This window comes from Miscanthus floridulus, chromosome 9, assembly GCF_019320115.1.
Source record: "Miscanthus floridulus cultivar M001 chromosome 9, ASM1932011v1, whole genome shotgun sequence".
Classification (NCBI taxonomy): domain Eukaryota; kingdom Viridiplantae; phylum Streptophyta; class Magnoliopsida; order Poales; family Poaceae; genus Miscanthus; species Miscanthus floridulus.
In genome coordinates, this window is record NC_089588.1 from 25,378,429 (window position 1) to 25,404,423 (window position 25,995).

At 42.5% G+C, this 25,995-nt stretch overlaps 2 long non-coding RNA genes across 2 annotated transcripts; both read left to right on the forward strand.

Moving 5' to 3' along the window:
- The first annotated feature begins 4,717 nt into the window (after positions 1–4,717).
- Positions 4,718–7,412, forward strand: LOC136481581 (uncharacterized). Its single transcript, XR_010764778.1, has 3 exons — positions 4,718–5,471; positions 6,588–6,687; positions 7,336–7,412. It is a non-coding gene; the product is annotated as an uncharacterized lncRNA (long non-coding RNA).
- A 9,141-nt stretch (positions 7,413–16,553) lies between these two features.
- LOC136481582 (uncharacterized) lies at positions 16,554–19,973 on the forward strand. The gene is made up of 4 exons (XR_010764779.1): positions 16,554–17,307; positions 18,424–18,523; positions 19,172–19,295; positions 19,532–19,973. It is a non-coding gene; the product is annotated as an uncharacterized lncRNA (long non-coding RNA).
- The last annotated feature ends 6,022 nt before the right edge of the window (positions 19,974–25,995 follow it).

Here is a 25,995-nt window from a genome sequence, read left to right on the forward strand (position 1 = left end):
TCAACGAGTCTTGCAGCAACCATGAGACCTAGTAGGAAGAACACACATGTCTATGGCCGAGAACAGGAGGAGGATTCAAGAACTTCATCTGCCAGAAGACGTGTCTAGCCTCACCACATTTCAGAGAGGTGTGCGGCTCGGATGGCAACTTCAGCAGCAGCTAGTCTCGTTGCGCTTGAAGGTGATGGCAGATTTCTGGACCGAGGTGATCCTGTACGCTGCATCGTCTGATAATGCCGCTGCACGCGTCGAGCAGATCGCACAAGGGGGTGAGTTCGTGACGCACCTCTGGGCCCTGCTCTGCAACGGTGGTATTATGAATCCGGCAACAGAGGAATGGACACCACTCGATCCTGAGGCTATTCTGTCTGACACCAACATCGACAGGGAGGAGAAATAATCCTCCATAATAATGTTTTCTAGCAGAAACAAGTCGGCCACAGCATGAGCTTGTAGTATATATCCAAATTTTGTGCTTGTTTGTCCTTCGTTTACATGGTTGTTTGGCTCCGGTGATCCGCATTGTTTCAGATAGATAGGGTACTATATTTTCCATGAAGCCATCGCTATTAGAGAACAGACTTTCGGTTTTAGGCTTGTCCCGACCATTTTTGGATCCGAGACTAAAGATAGGATTAGTCCCGGTTGGAGCCCCCAATGGGGCCTAAAGTCTCCTACCCAACGGCTAGAGCCGCATGCTTTTGCAGGAGGGGACCTTTAGTCCCGGTTTGAGCTATCAGCCATGACTAAACCTTTAATCCCGGTTGGTGGCTCTAACCGGTGATAAAAATCCACCTGGAGTTTGGGTTTGAACTACAAACCGGAACTACAGGTCCCATGCTATATACTCTCCTTCCTCCCCCTGCCCGAACCATTCCAAGCTCTCTGTTCTTGCTTGTCTCATCTATTCTTGCTCGTCGCCGGCCGCCATTTCAAGACTTCTTTCGATTCCTCCATTCATTCTTCAGTTCTAAAGGATAGAAACTTCATCCTCTCATGTTTCATCACTAGCATGGCTCATTTCGTGATCTAGAAATGGAGAAATTTGTGCTTTTCTAGATTAGGAATAATGGTAGATATTTTTTTATTTATATGCCATTTGAGCTCGAAATCAATTGACAGTTTGTATATGTAGATGAAGGAATCTTATAGTAGCTCATGAAAACTAGTATGCACCTTTCATTGCCACATTTCATGGTTTACAAATAGAGAAATTTAAGGTTTTTTACATTAGAGAGAATGATGGATTTTTTGGATTTAAACACCATTTGAGCTCAAACTCACTTCATAGTTCACAAATGCAGTTAAAGAAAGCTTAAAGTAGCTGATTAAAATTAAACAAGTATCCAGCTTCTTGGCTAGTATATAGCTCCTTTAATTTCATGGTTCACAAAATAAAAAAATTATAGTAGTTGATGAAAATGAGTATAGAGAGTCATAGATGACGATTGCTTCCGGGACCTCGGCGTCGCATGGGGTCTCTAAGCGACTGATACCGAACCTCCCTCTCATTGCGTGCGGCAAGTGTGGGCAGAAGACTGTGAGGGAGTACAGGGTGAAGAAGAAGGGTATCAACCAAGGGTGCATCTTCAACATGTGTCCGGATCGCGAAGTGAGTTATTTTTTTGTCATGTTTTCTTATAGTTTGTAGCCATTTTTTGTGATGATTTTGATTAAAGTTCTTGATTTGTCGTTATAATTTCAGTGGCATGGCACTGGATCATGTGACGGTTAGTACCGAAAGGAAGAGTATGTTGTGCATGTTCAAAAATCTCTTGCAAAAGAGACTGAGGCCGCTGATGAGAGTGCACCTGTGTATGATGAGGCAGTGAACCAGCAGAAGAATGATCTGTCTATTTTAGTTGGAATTGGTTACAGAATCCTTATTCTGCTGAAGTGCATTGTAGGTTTAGTTTGTTTAGTGCTATTTGGGATTGTCTACATTGTATCAAGGCTTTAATAAATTAATGTTCGAGAGTGAAACAGCTATGTGGTACAGGATATTAATTAATCTTGTTGATTGATAGATATTTTAGATATTTTAATTAACTACTAATCATGCATGTTGTATAATATGGGTTATTACATGTTTTTGATATGGTGTATGTCATGTAATGCAGATGAACCGGCAATGGATGTACAACGCTGACCACCGCTCCCCAGAGTTCAGTAGGGCATGCATGATTTCTTAAATGTGGCCAAGGCAAACACGTGGAATGGTTTCATGTGATGCCCATGTGTTCTATGTAAGAATGAGAAGGATTATTCTTGCTCAAGGATCCTTTACGAACACCTATTTACGTTGGGTTTCAACAAAACTATATTTGTTGGACTAAGCACGGAGAAAGAGGTGTTATAATAGAAAAAGATGATGAAGAAGAAGGGGATGATGACAACGTTATTATTCGTGGGTTTGCTGAATACGGTGCCTTTGATGATACTGCAATGGGAGAAGCTGAAGAAGGGGTAGCGGCTGAAGAAGAGGTAGCGGCAGAAGATGAGCCCGTTGATGATCTTGGTTAGGCCATCTGTGATGCACAGAGAGAATGCGAAAGTGAAAAGGAGAATATCAAATTCGAGCACATGCTAGATGATCACAAGAAATTGTTGTACCCGACTTATGTAGAGGGGCAAAAAAAAGTTGGGAACCACACTGGAATTGCTGCAATGGAAAACAAAGAATGGTGTATCCGACAAGGGATTTGGAGAGTTACTGACTATCGCAAAGAAGATGCTTTCGAAGGCAAATGAATTGCCCGCCACTACATACGAAGCAAAATAGGTCGTCTGCCCTCTGGGATTAGAAATCCAGAAGATACATGCATGTCCTAATGACTGCATCCTCTGCTACGACGAGTACAAGAATTTGGATGCAAACTCGGTATGACATGCATCGCGGCATAAGATCAGGCGAGATAACTCTGGTGATGTTGAGGGCGACGGTGAACGTCCCAAAAAGAGAATCCCTGCCAAGGTGATGTGGTATGCTCCTGTAATACTACGCTTGAAACGTTTGTTCAGAAACAAAGAGCATGCAAAGTTGTTGCGATGGCTCAAAGAAGACCGTATGGTAGACGATATGTTGAGACACCCGCTGAAGGGCCCCAGTGGAGAGCAATCAACAGAGAATTCTTGAAGTGTCAGAGATATGGGCCAGTGGTACCTGCACCGCCCATATATATGACTACCACCAAGCTATCGGCCCAACAGCCGTCAAGAAGGAGGCTCGCAAGGGCTGACGTGATCAACCAACGTGGGGATCAAGGTAAACCAAGGTGGACGTGTCTGGACAATGGCAATGATCAATCTGTTGTAACAAACTAGGAAACAATCTTCCTGTCGTCGGGCCAGCCCGAATCGTGCCGCACCGGTGCCGACCTTTGGATGGTTGTGGGTTTCCCTGTTTCTGGCACTGCCGCCGGTGTGCCGAACTGCCTGTCTCCTCTTGCACGCTAGCAGCCAGCTCTCCCCTCTAGCAAACCGCGGAACCGCACCCTATCTAACTCAAGTTAGGCTACAACCACTACTAAAATAACTCAAGTTATAACAGCATGGCCATTTGCCTTATTGGCCTGATACAAAGTATCTGGGCTGAAAATATTTGCATCAAGTGCCCCTCTCTCTCGTTTGAATTAAATGACTGACCCATTCTCCATCAATAATTGTGCAGAAAAATAACTTGCCACAAAAATATAAATGCAAGCCTCCGCGATGGCAGGTGGGCGTACAAACTAATAATAATTTACCGATCATGAAACAGCTCTCATTTCAAACAGCGATCAATTGTATTAAAAACTGATGGTGAGGTGGCAAGTGGCAACAACTCTTGGCATATATGCATACCTCGGTGATGGTGAGGTGGGTTAGATGCGGACCCAAAGTATTATATGCCTCTTTGTTTATCCTTCTACGTTTTATATGCCAAACGTCGTACATCCTTACATTTAATTTACAAAAGGTAGACATTGACCTAGACTATAGCCTCGCCTAGTCAAGATAGTGGTCACCTTCATCCAACAAACGCGCTGAGTCAGATTTATCGTGACCATTTTGGAATAATCCCAAGCCGCTGATTCCACCACCAAAGGTGATGATTCTTATAATATATTTTTACTAAAAAATAAAAAAGTAGAAAGCGGCAAGAGCATATCCAACAGGAGCAACCAAATCAGGGCCTCTACTTTTGATTTGGGTCCTCTGCCTACTTTTGTTGACCTAGTTTTTCTACTTCTACTCCAGCAGTAGCACCCAAATTTGAGACCCCAAATTCATTCTAGTAGAGACGGGAAATGGGACCCGCATTGTAACACCCTAAAATTTTGCACTTTTGAAAATAGAGTTAAAATAATGGTTATCGGTTTTTGTGCTCATGAAATATAGGAAAAGTAATATTTTTTTTTAAATTAAAATTCATCATAGGAGTAGCAACATGCGGGATTGTGCATTCATGCTGGTTGCATTTGGTGTTTATGAGTGCAAATGGTTTTGAAATATGATAGAGCGATGTTTCTTTCTCTCCGGAAAATTTTCCGACCTTTTCTGGAATTAAAATTCCTTTTTCCTTGGGCTTAATATTTTTCCTTGATCTTTGCAACAATATTTTCGTGAGCTCTAAAAACTTTATTTGGGTTCATTATGTTCAAAAGTGTCTTCGAGAATTTTCCTAGATTTTTTGGAGCCATCGGAGTATTTTTCGTGGGCTAAAAATCAATTCTGGACTTTTCTGAAATTATTTTAATCCCGGAATTAATTAAATCCGAAAATAATAAAATATCTTGTTTTTCCACCGACATCAAAACCCTACACTATATATATGCCGGCGTAGCCCTCGACGCGAGGATTCCAGAAGTACAGCCCGTTTTTCGAGCCTCCGCACGTAGCCCCGCAGATCGGACGCCGAAGTTCTCCACAGCTAGGTTTCCGGCGAACTATTCGGCGAGCTTTTCCGGCCACCTCGGACGTCTCCGACGAAAACCGTCACCACCACGAGGTAGATCTCGTCGTTCTCTACGCCGTCTTGCCATTCTTTTCGCGAATCCATCACCGTTTCATCGTTTCCCTAACCTTTCTCCCTCTTTTCCGGCGAGGTCATCCATGGACGGCTTCCACCTTCCTCCGTTTCGGGCCACCTCATCCATGGTCGCGATCACCACCATTCCACCACGCCTCTGCAGATCCCCAGACCGGTCACCTCCTCGCGGCCCCTCTCCGAGCAGGCGACCGGCGCCGTGCCGGTGCCGTTCGGGCTTGCCGTGCAGGCAACCGCGGCACCCGCAGGCCACCACCGCGGGAAGGAGCCACGGCGCCGACGTCCAGCAGGCCCTGCGTCGTGCGGTCCCGTGCCGCTGCTGGCCGTCCAGGTCCAGCCATCCCCGGCCCCTTCCTCCTGTGTCCTGTGCAGCAGCAGCCCTCATGGCCGTGACTGGCCATCGTTGGTCTGTACGTAGATGAGGACCAAGGTAGATGACGAGGTAATTACAGCTTTGCCACCCAACGTGTTTAGCCGTAGTTTATTCATGATAATTCCGTTTTAAGTGGTTCAAGTTGCGTTAGATTCGTGTCGTCGAGATCTACGCAGTAGCGTTATTAGTTTTCATATCACATGATTATGAATTTATTTTATTAAAATATTAATTATGCCTATAATTAATTAATCGCTGATTAATTAAAGTCGATTTAGATTTTCGATTTCGATTCGATTACGCGAGTTTCATCGCAGTGAGAGATACGTGTTAGTAGCGATGTTTAACATGTCTCACATCTTGAAAATTTATAAGTTAAATATTAATTTGATTAATCAGTAACTTCAGTATAGTCTTAGATTATAATTAGTTGAATGTTGCATATGTGTTAAGTATGAACAGATGCCCTCACACGATTTATGTTTTTAATTTATAGATGTTTAAATGACTAAAAGTATATATATAATCTTTTATAATTATAAAATATGACGTATGCCAACATTAATGCCTTTTTAATTATGACTTGCTTAGATCAATTATGAGACATAATATAAATGCTCTATTAGTTGCTCTCACATATTTTATATTTCTAAAGTAAAGTTTAAATACTTTATATAATATGAGATATGTTGATTAATAAAATATGATTAATTAGTGACATAAACATGTATGTCTTTAAATTGTAATTTGCCAAGTTTAAATGTGACATATATACTTTGAATATATATACTCTCATTTGTTATTATATTTCAATTTAATTTGCATAGATGATATCAAGATATTTATAATTAAGATATGATTAATTTATCTTAGTTTTCTAAATCTAATAACTCAAGTATAAAATGACTTAACTCAATTTTAGATATTCCCCTGAGATATCTTATACATGTTTTATAATCATTAAAATAGATAAAGCATATAGTTTTCTTTCCAACGTAAATCCTTCGATGGATGTTTCTGTTTTACCGTAGCTCCGATTAGTGTGTCTTTCGCGCGTGGGTGATCGTAGCAATGCGTAGATTAGATTTTGAATCTTTTTCATTGATTGGTGTATTGTTCTAATCTAGTATGTTTGCTATGCATGCTTGTTCGGATGCTTGTGTGGTGCTTTTCGGTCTTGTCCAGTCGGTGAGTTTTGCGTTGGTGATCTATAAGAAGTTGGAGATCAAGAAGAAGAAGAAGAAAACGTTGAAGATTAAAGCTTACCGAAGGATCGGTGTTTAAGGCAAGTATAGCTTGGGTTTTCTTTCTGTGATCATGATCTTGAAACTTGATTAATGAATATGCTATAAACATAAACAAGATGACTTTTTAGCAATAGAAGGATTTGTCTTGTAACTGATTATCCGGGATTAACGTACAGCTGTGAGGGCTATATGGCTCTGGCTCTAGTTATTTGAGAAACCCTTTTCTAGCTGGTTAGAGGTCTGCGAGTTGGGTATAGGACATCCTCTGTCCTGTTGAGCCTAGCTTTGGAAGCGGCCTTTTATATTATTGGAAGGGGGGTTCCTATATCTGATGACCCTGCGGCCCTGGCCGGTTAGAAGAGCTCTTGGGTGGCTTTATATGGTTCTCTGTGTTTTGGGCCTAGCTAACCCGGGCATATGAGAATCATGACTCACAGTGAAAGTGTACACCTCTGCGCAGAGTTAACAAACTGGTATACTAGCCGTGCTCACGGATATGAGCGGCCTTGGAACACTTACATAAGGGATGATGACTTTTACTTGTTAAGATAATCATTTGTGTTTAATGTTTAAGTTATTTATTATTCAATTACACTTGATCATGTGGTTATGGATTACACTACCTTGTTACTATATTTGCTGAGTTCGATATGGACTCACCCTTGCAATTTTCCCCCACACCTCAGGCTGGATATCAGTTTGCTATAGTCTGAAGGAGTTAGGCTTGTGATCAACCAGTCAGTTTGGATCCAGCGGAGTGAAGTCTGCACCCGGAGATCAGAGTTGTCTATCCGTTGATTGCTTTCTAAGGTTATCTCTTTTGCTAAGTTCGTTATATATTAAGCATTATGAACTGATACTGTCCCTTCATTTGTAGCTATATGTGAGGTTTGATTCTAAAGACTCACATATGGTGTGCATCAGGTTTTGTCCTTGAAACCGGGTGTTACAAGTGGTATCAGAGCAATGCTGACTGTAGGACGCAAGCCTAGTAGAAACTGGTCGTTCTAGGGTTTAAAAGTTGCAACAGAAATCCTTGTTCTATAAACCTTGATATTTTCTTCCCTACTACATTCTTACTCTTGATATTTGTCCCCTCCTTGATGCTTCTTTAAAAGCTTTTTGTTCCCATCTACTCCTTGCTTTGATATGCTTTTAGAATCTTGTCTTACCACCTTCTCGCGCAAATTGAAGTTAAGCTATAGGATCTTTACCCATAATCTGAAGAAGACGATAGTATCGCAAGTTTAAGTCAATGATTGAATTGTGCACCTTAATTGCTTGTTGGCTTGTCATTATGATTATGTTTTGTTTTGAATCTTTGTAATGAGTGCAATGATTTTGTGGGATTTTACACAAATTCATTTAGTTTATAGGCATAAGACATAAGGATTAATGAATAGATAGTTGGGTTTTGGTTTTCTCCTGTCCCATCTTTCTGGAGCAACAGATCATCTTTGGTTTATATCTCTATTTTCGGGCAATCAAAAAAATCATGGTAAACTTTTAGAGAATACTAGACTTCAACATGTTTCTCTGACCTCAAGAATCACCCTGATAGCTATTATGGTTGTGAAGTTATGAAAATCATAAGAGGATGTATCTGTGCTGTCAGAAATCTGGAGCAGTCTGTGGTCTTCTGGTCAGAACACAATTTTGGCTCATGCAAAGTCTATGAAATTTTTCTAGGAACAACTAGACTTATGTACCTTTCATGTGCCTCTGGAATCACCCCCATAGCTAATATATTTTGGGAGATATAAACATCACAAGCCGAAGTTTCTGTGCAGTCTGTAATCTAGGACAGTTTCTGTTGTGTGCTATTTTGACCAACTTAACTACCGAATCTGGAAAAGTGTTCTGAAATAAAGTTGTAGAAGATTTCATAAGCTTTCCAACGGTATAAAGTACAACTTCATTGTATTTACATAACAGAAGTTATACTAGTTTTACTACGCTGCTGTTTTTAAGCTCGCGAGGAACTGCAGGTTCTGGTTTTTGCCAATGCACATGAGTCACTTCGGGATAATAGGACGACATCATGATAACTATCTCATTTAGAAGAAGATGCAAGCTATTCTTTGGTGCCCCTGGTTGATGTGTTCTTAAGGGGGGTAGCCAAGGCATAAAGGAATCGCAAGATGGAGGTCTCATATAATCTAGAGCTTCACTTGGAAGTATCGGTTATTCCTACGGTTGAGGAATCACTATCAGACACAAGGATCTTTGTTCAAGATTGTTAACAGGTTGGATCATCGACAAGGAGCTCAAATATTTTGTCAGGATTGGTCTTCGCTATAAGCTATCATCACTTGGGAGTTCAATCTCCAACTTCAAGACAAGTTGGCACTGGTGGCATACGAAAATATGATGAATTGGACTCCTCTACAGTTGGTTCTTTGGCAACTTAAGTGAGTTAAGTTTGGATGGAGTTCTCTTTTTGGTTGTAGCATGTCTCTAATGATAGAATTATACGGACAATCGCTCAAGAGAGATGTGTTGAGCTGGAACCCGCTTAAGTATGCAAGAGGGATTCAGAGTTCCTCAGAATGGTAAGATTCTATCACACGTTCATTAGAGGTATTATAGTGTTGAACACAAGAGTTTCTTTTATAAAGCGGTTGGCAAGGATATGGATGTGCTCTATGTAAGAAAAGCAGTGAATTATGCATCAAGTCAACTATGGAGGCTTGAGATGGACTATTTGACATATGAGATATGGAGTTATCCATTGTGGAGCATAGTGGTATTATCTACTTGGACATGAAGAGTGATATCTACGTGAATCATAAGAAGCTAAGGGACATTTTCAGTAAGTTGGTTTGAGATTGTGACATCAGTGTTGGGTTCAATTAACCAAATGTTTTTGGTTTAGAAGTATGTGTTATCTTTAGAAGAAATAAAAGTCGTTGCCAATGTCGTTAGCAAATTGGAAGAGCTATGCTAAGAAGATTGGACGACACTATGGATTAAGTTTTGTGTTTAAGAGTCACAACTCAACCTGAGCATATATATAGTTAATAGTGTTTTGAAGTTGCAATCTATTTTGGACCAAGAGAGAGTAATACATGAGGATCAATTGGAATATGGATGTATGAAGTAGTCGATTTGATATCTTAGACTAAAAAAAAATCTAGCAAGACATGTTGAGAAGTATTGTGTTATATTTTGGAATTAGTGAGGACAAGAGTTTGTCACCCAATGGATTCCAAAGTGGTCTTTGTGAGAAGCATATGGAGTGTCAGTGTGAAGAATAAGCTAGCACCCAGCTGCAACAGTTCATTGAGGTTGTTAAAAAGGAAAAGAGAAGAGGCCTAACAATTGGAAGAGTACCAGAGAGTTGGTTTGTGGATACTTGAGAGTTAATTAGAGGGCCTATCAACATCTTGGGATCAGCGAGTATGCTATTTGGAGTAAAAGTTAACAGGTGTGCAAAGTCAAGAGGAATCTTTGTCAAGATGGTGGAACTACTCAAGAAAGTGGAGAAGATCCAATGGCAATGTGCATTCCAGTGTCTTGATCATCATCTTGCGAATCTCGAGGACGAGATTCATCTTAAGGGGGGTAGAATTGTAACACCCTAAAATTTTGCACTTTTGAAAATAGAGTTAAAATAATGGTTATCGGTTTTTGTGCTCATGAAATATAGGAAAAGTAATATTTTTTTTTAAATTAAAATTCATCATAGGAGTAGCAACATGCGGGATTGTGCATTCATGCTGGTTGCATTTGGTGTTTATGAGTGCAAATGGTTTTGAAATATGATAGAGCGATGTTTCTTTCTCTCCGGAAAATTTTCCGACCTTTTCCGGAATTAAAATTCCTTTTTCCTTGGGCTTAATATTTTTCCTTGATCTTTGCAACAATATTTTCGTGAGCTCTAAAAACTTTATTTGGGTTCATTATGTTCAAAAGTGTCTTCGAGAATTTTCCTAGATTTTTTGGAGCCATCGGAGTATTTTTCGTGGGCTAAAAATCAATTCTGGACTTTTCTGAAATTATTTTAATCCCGGAATTAATTAAATCCGAAAATAATAAAATATCTTGTTTTTCCACCGACATCAAAACCCTACACTATATATATGCCGGCGTAGCCCTCGACGCGAGGATTCCAGAAGTACAGCCCGTTTTTCGAGCCTCCGCACGTAGCCCCGCAGATCGGACGCCGAAGTTCTCCACAGCTAGGTTTCCGGCGAACTATTCGGCGAGCTTTTCCGGCCACCTCGGACGTCTCCGACGAAAACCGTCACCACCACGAGGTAGATCTCGTCGTTCTCTACGCCGTCTTGCCATTCTTTTCGCGAATCCATCACCGTTTCATCGTTTCCCTAACCTTTCTCCCTCTTTTCCGGCGAGGTCATCCATGGACGGCTTCCACCTTCCTCCGTTTCGGGCCACCTCATCCATGGTCGCGATCACCACCATTCCACCACGCCTCTGCAGATCCCCAGACCGGTCACCTCCTCGCGGCCCCTCTCCGAGCAGGCGACCGGCGCCGTGCCGGTGCCGTTCGGGCTTGCCGTGCAGGCAACCGCGGCACCCGCAGGCCACCACCGCGGGAAGGAGCCACGGCGCCGACGTCCAGCAGGCCCTGCGTCGTGCGGTCCCGTGCCGCTGCTGGCCGTCCAGGTCCAGCCATCCCCGGCCCCTTCCTCCTGTGTCCTGTGCAGCAGCAGCCCTCATGGCCGTGACTGGCCATCGTTGGTCTGTACGTAGATGAGGACCAAGGTAGATGACGAGGTAATTACAGCTTTGCCACCCAACGTGTTTAGCCGTAGTTTATTCATGATAATTCCGTTTTAAGTGGTTCAAGTTGCGTTAGATTCGTGTCGTCGAGATCTACGCAGTAGCGTTATTAGTTTTCATATCACATGATTATGAATTTATTTTATTAAAATATTAATTATGCCTATAATTAATTAATCGCTGATTAATTAAAGTCGATTTAGATTTTCGATTTCGATTCGATTACGCGAGTTTCATCGCAGTGAGAGATACGTGTTAGTAGCGATGTTTAACATGTCTCACATCTTGAAAATTTATAAGTTAAATATTAATTTGATTAATCAGTAACTTCAGTATAGTCTTAGATTATAATTAGTTGAATGTTGCATATGTGTTAAGTATGAACAGATGCCCTCACACGATTTATGTTTTTAATTTATAGATGTTTAAATGACTAAAAGTATATATATAATCTTTTATAATTATAAAATATGACGTATGCCAACATTAATGCCTTTTTAATTATGACTTGCTTAGATCAATTATGAGACATAATATAAATGCTCTATTAGTTGCTCTCACATATTTTATATTTCTAAAGTAAAGTTTAAATACTTTATATAATATGAGATATGTTGATTAATAAAATATGATTAATTAGTGACATAAACATGTATGTCTTTAAATTGTAATTTGCCAAGTTTAAATGTGACATATATACTTTGAATATATATACTCTCATTTGTTATTATATTTCAATTTAATTTGCATAGATGATATCAAGATATTTATAATTAAGATATGATTAATTTATCTTAGTTTTCTAAATCTAATAACTCAAGTATAAAATGACTTAACTCAATTTTAGATATTCCCCTGAGATATCTTATACATGTTTTATAATCATTAAAATAGATAAAGCATATAGTTTTCTTTCCAACGTAAATCCTTCGATGGATGTTTCTGTTTTACCGTAGCTCCGATTAGTGTGTCTTTCGCGCGTGGGTGATCGTAGCAATGCGTAGATTAGATTTTGAATCTTTTTCATTGATTGGTGTATTGTTCTAATCTAGTATGTTTGCTATGCATGCTTGTTCGGATGCTTGTGTGGTGCTTTTCGGTCTTGTCCAGTCGGTGAGTTTTGCGTTGGTGATCTATAAGAAGTTGGAGATCAAGAAGAAGAAGAAGAAAACGTTGAAGATTAAAGCTTACCGAAGGATCGGTGTTTAAGGCAAGTATAGCTTGGGTTTTCTTTCTGTGATCATGATCTTGAAACTTGATTAATGAATATGCTATAAACATAAACAAGATGACTTTTTAGCAATAGAAGGATTTGTCTTGTAACTGATTATCCGGGATTAACGTACAGCTGTGAGGGCTATATGGCTCTGGCTCTAGTTATTTGAGAAACCCTTTTCTAGCTGGTTAGAGGTCTGCGAGTTGGGTATAGGACATCCTCTGTCCTGTTGAGCCTAGCTTTGGAAGCGGCCTTTTATATTATTGGAAGGGGGGTTCCTATATCTGATGACCCTGCGGCCCTGGCCGGTTAGAAGAGCTCTTGGGTGGCTTTATATGGTTCTCTGTGTTTTGGGCCTAGCTAACCCGGGCATATGAGAATCATGACTCACAGTGAAAGTGTACACCTCTGCGCAGAGTTAACAAACTGGTATACTAGCCGTGCTCACGGATATGAGCGGCCTTGGAACACTTACATAAGGGATGATGACTTTTACTTGTTAAGATAATCATTTGTGTTTAATGTTTAAGTTATTTATTATTCAATTACACTTGATCATGTGGTTATGGATTACACTACCTTGTTACTATATTTGCTGAGTTCGATATGGACTCACCCTTGCAATTTTCCCCCACACCTCAGGCTGGATATCAGTTTGCTATAGTCTGAAGGAGTTAGGCTTGTGATCAACCAGTCAGTTTGGATCCAGCGGAGTGAAGTCTGCACCCGGAGATCAAAGTTGTCTATCCGTTGATTGCTTTCTAAGGTTATCTCTTTTGCTAAGTTCGTTATATATTAAGCATTATGAACTGATACTGTCCCTTCATTTGTAGCTATATGTGAGGTTTGATTCTAAAGACTCACATATGGTGTGCATCAGGTTTTGTCCTTGAAACCGGGTGTTACAAGTGGTATCAGAGCAATGCTGACTGTAGGACGCAAGCCTAGTAGAAACTGGTCGTTCTAGGGTTTAAAAGTTGCAACAGAAATCCTTGTTCTATAAACCTTGATATTTTCTTCCCTACTACATTCTTACTCTTGATATTTGTCCCCTCCTTGATGCTTCTTTAAAAGCTTTTTGTTCCCATCTACTCCTTGCTTTGATATGCTTTTAGAATCTTGTCTTACCACCTTCTCGCGCAAATTGAAGTTAAGCTATAGGATCTTTACCCATAATCTGAAGAAGACGATAGTATCGCAAGTTTAAGTCAATGATTGAATTGTGCACCTTAATTGCTTGTTGGCTTGTCATTATGATTATGTTTTGTTTTGAATCTTTGTAATGAGTGCAATGATTTTGTGGGATTTTACACAAATTCATTTAGTTTATAGGCATAAGACATAAGGATTAATGAATAGATAGTTGGGTTTTGGTTTTCTCCTGTCCCATCTTTCTGGAGCAACAGATCATCTTTGGTTTATATCTCTATTTTCGGGCAATCAAAAAAATCATGGTAAACTTTTAGAGAATACTAGACTTCAACATGTTTCTCTGACCTCAAGAATCACCCTGATAGCTATTATGGTTGTGAAGTTATGAAAATCATAAGAGGATGTATCTGTGCTGTTAGAAATCTGGAGCAGTCTGTGGTCTTCTGGTCAGAACACAATTTTGGCTCATGCAAAGTCTATGAAATTTTTCTAGGAACAACTAGACTTATGTACCTTTCATGTGCCTCTGGAATCACCCCCATAGCTAATATATTTTGGGAGATATAAACATCACAAGCCGAAGTTTCTGTGCAGTCTGTAATCTAGGACAGTTTCTGTTGTGTGCTATTTTGACCAACTTAACTACCGAATCTGGAAAAGTGTTCTGAAATAAAGTTGTAGAAGATTTCATAAGCTTTCCAACGGTATAAAGTACAACTTCATTGTATTTACATAACAGAAGTTATACTAGTTTTACTACGCTGCTGTTTTTAAGCTCGCGAGGAACTGCAGGTTCTGGTTTTTGCCAATGCACATGAGTCACTTCGGGATAATAGGACGACATCATGATAACTATCTCATTTAGAAGAAGATGCAAGCTATTCTTTGGTGCCCCTGGTTGATGTGTTCTTAAGGGGGGTAGCCAAGGCATAAAGGAATCGCAAGATGGAGGTCTCATATAATCTAGAGCTTCACTTGGAAGTATCGGTTATTCCTACGGTTGAGGAATCACTATCAGACACAAGGATCTTTGTTCAAGATTGTTAACAGGTTGGATCATCGACAAGGAGCTCAAATATTTTGTCAGGATTGGTCTTCGCTATAAGCTATCATCACTTGGGAGTTCAATCTCCAACTTCAAGACAAGTTGGCACTAGTGGCATACGAAAATATGATGAATTGGACTCCTCTACAGTTGGTTCTTTGGCAACTTAAGTGAGTTAAGTTTGGATGGAGTTCTCTTTTTGGTTGTAGCATGTCTCTAATGATAGAATTATACGGACAATCGCTCAAGAGAGATGTGTTGAGCTGGAACCCGCTTAAGTATGCAAGAGGGATTCAGAGTTCCTCAGAATGGTAAGATTCTATCACACGTTCATTAGAGGTATTATAGTGTTGAACACAAGAGTTTCTTTTATAAAGCGGTTGGCAAGGATATGGATGTGCTCTATGTAAGAAAAGCAGTGAATTATGCATCAAGTCAACTATGGAGGCTTGAGATGGACTATTTGACATATGAGATATGGAGTTATCCATTGTGGAGCATAGTGGTATTATCTACTTGGACATGAAGAGTGATATCTACGTGAATCATAAGAAGCTAAGGGACATTTTCAGTAAGTTGGTTTGAGATTGTGACATCAGTGTTGGGTTCAATTAACCAAATGTTTTTGGTTTAGAAGTATGTGTTATCTTTAGAAGAAATAAAAGTCGTTGCCAATGTCGTTAGCAAATTGGAAGAGCTATGCTAAGAAGATTGGACGACACTATGGATTAAGTTTTGTGTTTAAGAGTCACAACTCAACCTGAGCATATATATAGTTAATAGTGTTTTGAAGTTGCAATCTATTTTGGACCAAGAGAGAGTAATACATGAGGATCAATTGGAATATGGATGTATGAAGTAGTCGATTTGATATCTTAGACTAAAAAAAAATCTAGCAAGACATGTTGAGAAGTATTGTGTTATATTTTGGAATTAGTGAGGACAAGAGTTTGTCACCCAATGGATTCCAAAGTGGTCTTTGTGAGAAGCATATGGAGTGTCAGTGTGAAGAATAAGCTAGCACCCAGCTGCAACAGTTCATTGAGGTTGTTAAAAAGGAAAAGAGAAGAGGCCTAACAATTGGAAGAGTACCAGAGAGTTGGTTTGTGGATACTTGAGAGTTAATTAGAGGGCCTATCAACATCTTGGGATCAGCGAGTATGCTATTTGGAGTAAAAGTTAACAGGTGTGCAAAGTCAAGAGGAATCTTTGTCAAGATGGTGGAACTACTCAAGAAAGTGGAGAAGATCCAATGGCAGTGTGCATTCCAGTGTCTTGATCATCATCTTGCGAATCTCGAGGACGAGATTCATCTTAAGGGGGGTAGAATTGTAACACCCTAAAATTTTGCACTTTTGAAAATAGAGTTAAAATAATGGTTATCGGTTTTTGTGCTCATGAAATATAGGAAAAGTAATATTTTTTTTTAAATTAAAATTCATCATAGGAGTAGCAACATGCGGGATTGTGCATTCATGCTGGTTGCATTTGGTGTTTATGAGTGCAAATGGTTTTGAAATATGATAGAGCGATGTTTCTTTCTCTCCGGAAAATTTTCCGACCTTTTCTGGAATTAAAATTCCTTTTTCCTTGGGCTTAATATTTTTCCTTGATCTTTGCAACAATATTTTCGTGAGCTCTAAAAACTTTATTTGGGTTCATTATGTTCAAAAGTGTCTTCGAGAATTTTCCTAGATTTTTTGGAGCCATCGGAGTATTTTTCGTGGGCTAAAAATCAATTCTGGACTTTTCTGAAATTATTTTAATCCCGGAATTAATTAAATCCGAAAATAATAAAATATCTTGTTTTTCCACCGACATCAAAACCCTACACTATATATATGCCGGCGTAGCCCTCGACGCGAGGATTCCAGAAGTACAGCCCGTTTTTCGAGCCTCCACACGTAGCCCCGCAGATCGGACGCCGAAGTTCTCCACAGCTAGGTTTCCGGCGAACTATTCGGCGAGCTTTTCCGGCCACCTCGGACGTCTCCGACGAAAACCGTCACCACCACGAGGTAGATCTCGTCGTTCTCTACGCCGTCTTGCCATTCTTTTCGCGAATCCATCACCGTTTCATCGTTTCCCTAACCTTTCTCCCTCTTTTCCGGCGAGGTCATCCATGGACGGCTTCCACCTTCCTCCGTTTCGGGCCACCTCATCCATGGTCGCGATCACCACCATTCCACCACGCCTCTGCAGATCCCCAGACCGGTCACCTCCTCGCGGCCCCTCTCCGAGCAGGCGACCGGCGCCGTGCCGGTGCCGTTCGGGCTTGCCGTGCAGGCAACCGCGGCACCCGCAGGCCACCACCGCGGGAAGGAGCCACGGCGCCGACGTCCAGCAGGCCCTGCGTCGTGCGGTCCCGCGCCGCTGCTGGCCGTCCAGGTCCAGCCATCCCCGGCCCCTTCCTCCTGTGTCCTGTGCAGCAGCAGCCCTCATGGCCGTGACTGGCCATCGTTGGTCTGTACGTAGATGAGGACCAAGGTAGATGACGAGGTAATTACAGCTTTGCCACCCAACGTGTTTAGCCGTAGTTTATTCATGATAATTCCGTTTTAAGTGGTTCAAGTTGCGTTAGATTCGTGTCGTCGAGATCTACGCAGTAGCGTTATTAGTTTTCATATCACATGATTATGAATTTATTTTATTAAAATATTAATTATGCCTATAATTAATTAATCGCTGATTAATTAAAGTCGATTTAGATTTTCGATTTCGATTCGATTACGCGAGTTTCATCGCAGTGAGAGATACGTGTTAGTAGCGATGTTTAACATGTCTCACATCTTGAAAATTTATAAGTTAAATATTAATTTGATTAATCAGTAACTTCAGTATAGTCTTAGATTATAATTAGTTGAATGTTGCATATGTGTTAAGTATGAACAGATGCCCTCACACGATTTATGTTTTTAATTTATAGATGTTTAAATGACTAAAAGTATATATATAATCTTTTATAATTATAAAATATGACGTATGCCAACATTAATGCCTTTTTAATTATGACTTGCTTAGATCAATTATGAGACATAATATAAATGCTCTATTAGTTGCTCTCACATATTTTATATTTCTAAAGTAAAGTTTAAATACTTTATATAATATGAGATATGTTGATTAATAAAATATGATTAATTAGTGACATAAACATGTATGTCTTTAAATTGTAATTTGCCAAGTTTAAATGTGACATATATACTTTGAATATATATACTCTCATTTGTTATTATATTTCAATTTAATTTGCATAGATGATATCAAGATATTTATAATTAAGATATGATTAATTTATCTTAGTTTTCTAAATCTAATAACTCAAGTATAAAATGACTTAACTCAATTTTAGATATTCCCCTGAGATATCTTATACATGTTTTATAATCATTAAAATAGATAAAGCATATAGTTTTCTTTCCAACGTAAATCCTTCGATGGATGTTTCTGTTTTACCGTAGCTCCGATTAGTGTGTCTTTCGCGCGTGGGTGATCGTAGCAATGCGTAGATTAGATTTTGAATCTTTTTCATTGATTGGTGTATTGTTCTAATCTAGTATGTTTGCTATGCATGCTTGTTCGGATGCTTGTGTGGTGCTTTTCGGTCTTGTCCAGTCGGTGAGTTTTGCGTTGGTGATCTATAAGAAGTTGGAGATCAAGAAGAAGAAGAAGAAAACGTTGAAGATTAAAGCTTACCGAAGGATCGGTGTTTAAGGCAAGTATAGCTTGGGTTTTCTTTCTGTGATCATGATCTTGAAACTTGATTAATGAATATGCTATAAACATAAACAAGATGACTTTTTAGCAATAGAAGGATTTGTCTTGTAACTGATTATCCGGGATTAACGTACAGCTGTGAGGGCTATATGGCTCTGGCTCTAGTTATTTGAGAAACCCTTTTCTAGCTGGTTAGAGGTCTGCGAGTTGGGTATAGGACATCCTCTGTCCTGTTGAGCCTAGCTTTGGAAGCGGCCTTTTATATTATTGGAAGGGGGGTTCCTATATCTGATGACCCTGCGGCCCTGGCCGGTTAGAAGAGCTCTTGGGTGGCTTTATATGGTTCTCTGTGTTTTGGGCCTAGCTAACCCGGGCATATGAGAATCATGACTCACAGTGAAAGTGTACACCTCTGCGCAGAGTTAACAAACTGGTATACTAGCCGTGCTCACGGATATGAGCGGCCTTGGAACACTTACATAAGGGATGATGACTTTTACTTGTTAAGATAATCATTTGTGTTTAATGTTTAAGTTATTTATTATTCAATTACACTTGATCATGTGGTTATGGATTACACTACCTTGTTACTATATTTGCTGAGTTCGATATGGACTCACCCTTGCAATTTTCCCCCACACCTCAGGCTGGATATCAGTTTGCTATAGTCTGAAGGAGTTAGGCTTGTGATCAACCAGTCAGTTTGGATCCAGTGGAGTGAAGTCTGCACCCGGAGATCAGAGTTGTCTATCCGTTGATTGCTTTCTAAGGTTATCTCTTTTGCTAAGTTCGTTATATATTAAGCATTATGAACTGATACTGTCCCTTCATTTGTAGCTATATGTGAGGTTTGATTCTAAAGACTCACATATGGTGTGCATCAGGTTTTGTCCTTGAAACCGGGTGTTACACGCATGTTGTTGGGACACGGTAATGAGTCGCGGAGGCTAGGGACCGAAGCAGTAATGAGAGCTAACGGTTAATGAATTTTATGAATGACTTGCAGGAAAAGAAGATGGCAGCCTCCTCCTAAACGGCCGTTCAGGTCGAAGGCCCAGAGGCTGCAGCGAAGGCGCCCGAATGCGGCCTAAGGCGGAGGCTCCGGCGACCGGAGCGAAGGCACCCAAACGTGGTCTGAGCGGAGGCTCCGGCGACCGGAGCGAAGGCGCCTGGGTGCAGTCAACGGCGAAGGCTCGGGTGGCACCTGCGAAGGCTACAGAGAGCCGGCACGTAGGTGCGCGCGATGGACGCCATAGACGATGGCTCCGAGGGTCATTGGACTTCCTGAAGGGTGGCGGTGCCGGGCCGTGGGCTGCAGGCGGACTCACGGTTGCAGCCCATCAAGCAAAGGTGGTTGAAGAAGAGGGCACCCAAATTACCCTTAGCTGTTTGTATTAGTGTAGGAATATTCCGAGGATGTATTGTAACCTTTAAGGGGTAAAATTATAAAGAGTAGCCTTAGCAAGCAATGCCCTATAAAAGGGGAACACAAACTCTATACAGGGGAGAGGTAGTTGAATACATTTATGAAGCCCTAGATTGGTATGGACCCACTTCCCAATCGAGCCTTTGCCCGAGGCTCTAGTCACGGCGAAGGCTTCAGCTAACTCCTTCTAGTCCGACCTGCTGGAAACCTAGGGGTTTTCCAACATTGGCGCTCACCGCGTGTTGGCCAAGCAAGACCCACGATGGCAAGAAAGAGAGCAGCCTCCGTTAGAGTTCCCGCGGAGCCCTTGACGAGAGGATGACCCAGACGTAATACCCGCAACACTTATGCTACAACCTTAGAAGATCGAGTTGAACAACAGCCCGAGGTCGAAGACCAGCCTCCAGCATCCGACCCTAAATTCCACTCCAGAACAAGAGCTTCAACAGCTACAGGCCCAGTTGCAGAGCATGCAGCAAGAAAGAGATAAGGTCGCAGCAGCCTTCACCGCAAATCAACGAGCAGCCCAAGCATCAGCGTAGGCAGCAGAGATCAGGCAGTAGCTAGCCATCTTACAGGCCGAAATATAAAGTATGCAGCCTTGGCAACCCAACTTCAACACGTCCAACTAGCCCTACTCAGCAAACCAAAGCCAACCCAATCCCCCTCCACATTCCATAGCACAACCAATCTTCAACACACCCTACACTTCACCACAAACCCACAAAACCATCGATTCTAAATCACCACTATCCGAAGGCATCCAGAGCTCACCCTGTCCCTCCACTTACAAACCCATCACCTTGCCCAAGTTCAATGGAAGGTCAGACCCACGACAATTCATTATGAGCTTTGAGGCAGCAGTAGCTTCCGTTGGTGGAAATGAAACGGTGCTGGCCAAGTCCTTCGTCATTGCAGTTGAAGGCGATGCACTAGCATGGTATTCAATGCTAAGGCCAAGTTCTGTCTATTCATGGGAAGACCTCACATGATCTTAGCAAATTTCAAGGGGTTCACAAGTGAATCCTTGACTTCCATGGACCTGTTTCAATGCAAGCAGAATCAAGGAGAAGCCTTAAAGGACTACTTCCAGAAATTCGTGCAAATGAAGGCAAAAGCACCAAATGTCCCTAAGGACGTCGCTATAGAAGCATCAATCAAAGGCCTTCGCATAGGTCCATTCATAGCTCATCTAGCCAGAGAAAATCCTCGGACCATCGAAGACCTTTACAACGAATTTGAGAAGTAATGCAGGTCTGACAATGACCTCCACAGAAGACTAGAAGAACAAAACCAAAGCAATCAGTGCTAGAGCAACAACAAAAACTCCAAGACGGGCAGTAGAAGCCAAGGTCGGCCGCAAGCACAACAAGCGCAAAACCAGCAAGTTTTCAATATATAACAACAAGGAAGCAGCCAGCAGGGGCAACAGCCGGCGAAGGCAGGCCAAAACAATATGCCCCAGAGACAATCCAAAGGCAAGGGAAATAGCCAAGGTAGGAATTGGAACAGAAACCAAAACCAAAGGCAGCGAAGCCAGTATTGTTTCTTTCATGGAGAAAACAAAGGGCACATAACCAGGGACTGCCCAGACGCCAAGGATACCCAAGAAAGGATCAAAAGCAGAGCAAATCCGCCACCTCTGCCACAACAACCCCCTAGAGAGGTGAACCATACCTTCGCAACATCTCAGTAGTAATACTGCCCAATTTACCCAAGCCTAAACTCCACTCAAATTCACCCATCCACTTTAGCCGCTGCCTACTACCCAAACTTCCTATCCGCATGGAGACTAGGTACATAACAACAAGGGTTGACTAACAACCAATGGGCGGAGGCCAACCTCACTTACATAAACCCAAGGCCTCCGCACATAACATTCATTGAGACCTACTAGCTATCTCAAATACAGAATAGACAGCTAGAGGCATTGCCTCCGCCTCCCCACAACATAGCTCGCAACACCCAAAAATGAACCTAACTCAGAGAACCAACTCAACCCTCATACACCCCTTCCAACCATCGGTATGATATTGCCTATAGCCGGGGGCTCCTCGATGGAATTCTAGACTAAGAAGCAGAAAAAGGATCACCTTAGGTTGGTCAACAACATAGCAGTTCAAGGCCCAGTGCATTACATAGATTGCTCGAAGACACCAATCACCTTTTTAGAACAAGATTTGCAGCTGGAGAGCCCCCATTGTAATCAAGGCCAACATTGTAGGATGGCAAATCGATAGAGTTCTCATAGATTCCGGAAGCTCTATAGACATCATCTTTGTAAATGCCTTCGACTAGATGAAGCTGAGCAGGAGTCAGTTGCAGCCTTCGGACTCACCACTAATTGGTTTTGGAGGGAAGAGGATAGATGCATTGGGAAAAATATCCCCCCCGGTCTCCATTGGAGGTCAAGAAAACGCAAGAACAAAATTTGTAACCTTCGATGTAGTAGATCACAACTACCCCAACAACGCCATCTTCGGAAGAGTGTTCGCAAACAAAATCAATACAACCATTCATATGGGTTATCTATGTATGAAAATACCGGCCTTTCACGGAATCATCACAATTCACGGCAGCCAGAAGGAAGCAAGAAATTAAGAAAGTGCCATCTACAAATCACAGCGCAACATCGACTCCGTCGAAGCAGCTAGAACTAATTCAACGGAGCCTCTAGACATGCCGAAGGAAAAATAGATCTCAAGGATCAGGAAGAAACGAAGATAGTACTACTGGAAAATGCAGTCCTAGACAGGAATGTCACGATCGGAGGCAACCTGTGAAAAGAAGAGGAAGCAGAGCTCTTAAAAACCTTAGCCAAAAACAAAGACGTCTTCGCCTGGTCAGCCTCCGACTTGAAAGGGGCCAGCAGGGATATTACATAACACTCTCTTGACATCAACCCCAGAGTAAAACCAAAGAAGCAGCGACAAAGAAAAATGTCAGAGGAGAGAATTCTAGCAGCAAAAAACAAAGTTCAGTGGTTGTTAAACACAAACGTCATCAGAGAGGTCATGTACTCAGAATGGCTAGCGAAAGTAGTACCGGTGCCATAGAAAAATGGAAATATGAGAATGTGCATAGATTTCACAGATCTAAACAAAGCATTCAAGAAAGATCCAGTCCCACTATCAAGAATAGGCGCCTCCTTTGACAAGGCAACGTGATGCAAGAGTTTCTCTCTCATCGATTGCTTCTCAAGATACCACCAGATCTGACTCAAAAAAGAAGATGAGGAGAAGACAAGCTTCACTACCCCCTTCGAAACTTTTTGTTACACAAGAATGCCTGAAGGATTAAAAAATGCTGGATCAACCTTCGCCAGAATGATGAAGGTAGTCCTCGGCCCTCAACTGCAGAAAAACATCGTAGCTTATGTTGATGATATTGTGGTGATGAGCAAAAACAAAGGAGACCACATAGCAAATTTAAAGGAAACCTTCGCCAATCTAAAAGAGGCTGGGCTAAAACTCAACCCAAAATAGTGTGTCTTCGGCGTAATCAGAGATAAAATGCTCGGGTACATCATAGGACCCGAAGGCATAAGAGACAACCTAGACAAAATAAAGGCCATAATTTGAATGGTGGGACCGTCAACCAAAAAGGAAGTCTAAAAACTCACTGGAAGAATAGCAACGCTGAACAGATTCATCTCAAAGTCAGCAGAACACAACCTCCCATTCTTTGAAGCTTGAAGAGGTGGAGATAAAGTGGAATGGGGCCAGAACAATCAAGGGCTTTTCAGCAACTCAAAAATTATTTGGCTACCAAACACATGGTAATAGTGCTGGATGCGGAGGCTCCATTGCTGTTATATGTTGCAGCCTCCAACCATGCGGTCAGTGGGGGTGCTTGTCTAAGAGAAAGAGGAAGAGTCGAAGGTCATTTAGCAACCAGTCTACTATATATCATAAGCCCTATCAGGAGCAAAGCTGAACTATACAGAGATTGAAAAAATAGCGTATGCGGTGTTGATCTCCTCAAGGAAATTGAAGCACTATTTCCAAGCACATGAAATCATAGTACCATCTTCGCAACCACTAGGGGACATGTTCTGCAACAAAGAAGCCTCCGAAAGAATAGAGAAATGGGAAACAGCGCTATCCTAGTTTGAAATCAACTATGTATCAAGAACAGTAGTCAAGTCGTATGCATTGGCTTATTTTATGGCAGATTGGACACCTTCGGCACAACAAGCCCCGCAGCCTCAGCCCCAAATCTAGACACTTTACACAGATGGGGCTTGGTGGCATCTAGGCGCTGGGGCCCCTACCGTTTTGATAACACCATCTGGCCTCCGCATGAAGTACGCAGCAAGGTTATAGTTCAAAGCAACAAACAATATAGTAGAATACGAAGGCCTTGTACTAGGCCTCAACAGGGCAAAGGCACCTGGAGCAAGAACACTACTGACAAAAACAGACTCCCAAGTCATAGCAGGACAAGTTGAAAAAGAATAGATGGCATGGGAACCAGAACTGGACAAGTACCTGGCCGCCGTAAGGGCTCTCGAGCGGAGGTTCCAGGGATTCCCCCTACAGTACATACCAAGACCAGAAAATCACTACTACTGTAATGATTTTACGCAGTGGGCGAAATTGGTTTTCCGCGGCGGGCAAAGCTGTCCGCCGTGGTTCAAAGGCCACGGGAAATCATGGCTTTACCACAGCGAGCCAACTTGCCCGCCACGGTTAATCGATTAACCATGGCGGGCAGGTTAGGATGCCCGCCGCGGTTAATGGTTTGGAAAAAAACAAAACAAAAACCCTAGCAAGCCCAATTTAGCCCATCGCCAGGCCCAATCGAGCCCGCTGCCAGGTGCATCAGATCTGCTGCGGACGCGCTCGCTGTCGTCGTCCTTGTGTGTGGATCTCGCCGGCCTCTGCCTCCTCGTGCCGATGGAGCTCGCAGACCCGCTCGCGGTCGTCGTCCTCATGCGTATGGATCCCACCGGCCTCCGCCTCCTCGTGCCGCCAGAGCTCGCGGACCCGCCTGGACCAGCCGCCATGGTGGCCGGGATATCCTTGCACCGGATCTGGGCGGCCCAAGGGAAGGCGGCGGCGCTCCTGGACCGGACCTGCATGCATATACAAGGGGGAGAGTGAGGGAGTGGAAGAGAGGGAGATAAGGAGCGAGGGCAACCTACCTGAGTTGGGGGAGGCGCGACGTAGAGGATGGGGAATGGCCGCCGCCGCGCCGCCGCTCTGGTGGAGCCGGATCTGGTGGAGGCGCCGTCGGGAGAGCTGCCGCGTCGCCGTCTGCTTCGTGAGGGAGGGGAGGGGAGTAGGGGAGGCGCCATCGGTGGAGGGAGAGGTGGAGGCCCGCCACCGTCTGGAGAGTGGAGGGAGAGGGGAGAGGAGCTCCGCCGTTTTGACAGTGAAGGGAGTCGGGTGAGTGCGGTGGGTGAGTGGAGGGAGCAGAGTGGGAGTCGGAGTGGAGATGACCTAAGTCTGCATTATATACTAGCCCGATAGGAAAACATATATGGGCTTTCACCTGGGCTCTGAGCTGAGCCGAATTTACCGTGGCGGGCCTTATACTGTGCCCGCCGCAGTAAATCGATTTACCGTGGCGGGCGTCTTAAGATGCCCGCCACGGAAAATACCAATTTTTCGTGGCGTGCGTCTTAAGACGCCCGCCATGGTAAATCGATTTACCGCGGTGGGCAAAAGTGCCCGCCGCGATAAATAAAAAATGTCTGCCATGCTAAATCATGGGATTTACCATGGCGAGAAAAAATTGTGCCCGCCACGGAGGCCTCCGGGACACCGTCGCGGTTAATCAATCCTGTAGTAGTGAATGTAGAAGCGGACAAGCTGGTAAAGGCAGTAGCAAACAACTTGCCCATACCAAATGGAACCTTTTCTCAAGTACTGCAAGTACAAGCAACACAGGCCACGATGAAGGCATTTAAAACAATCCTAGTCACTGAGTCTGAAGACTGGAGGCAATTTATCATAGACTGCATCAACAACATGCATCACACAGAGGATGTAGCGAGTACAGCCAGAATGGCAGCGAGAGCAAGGAACTATACACTGATA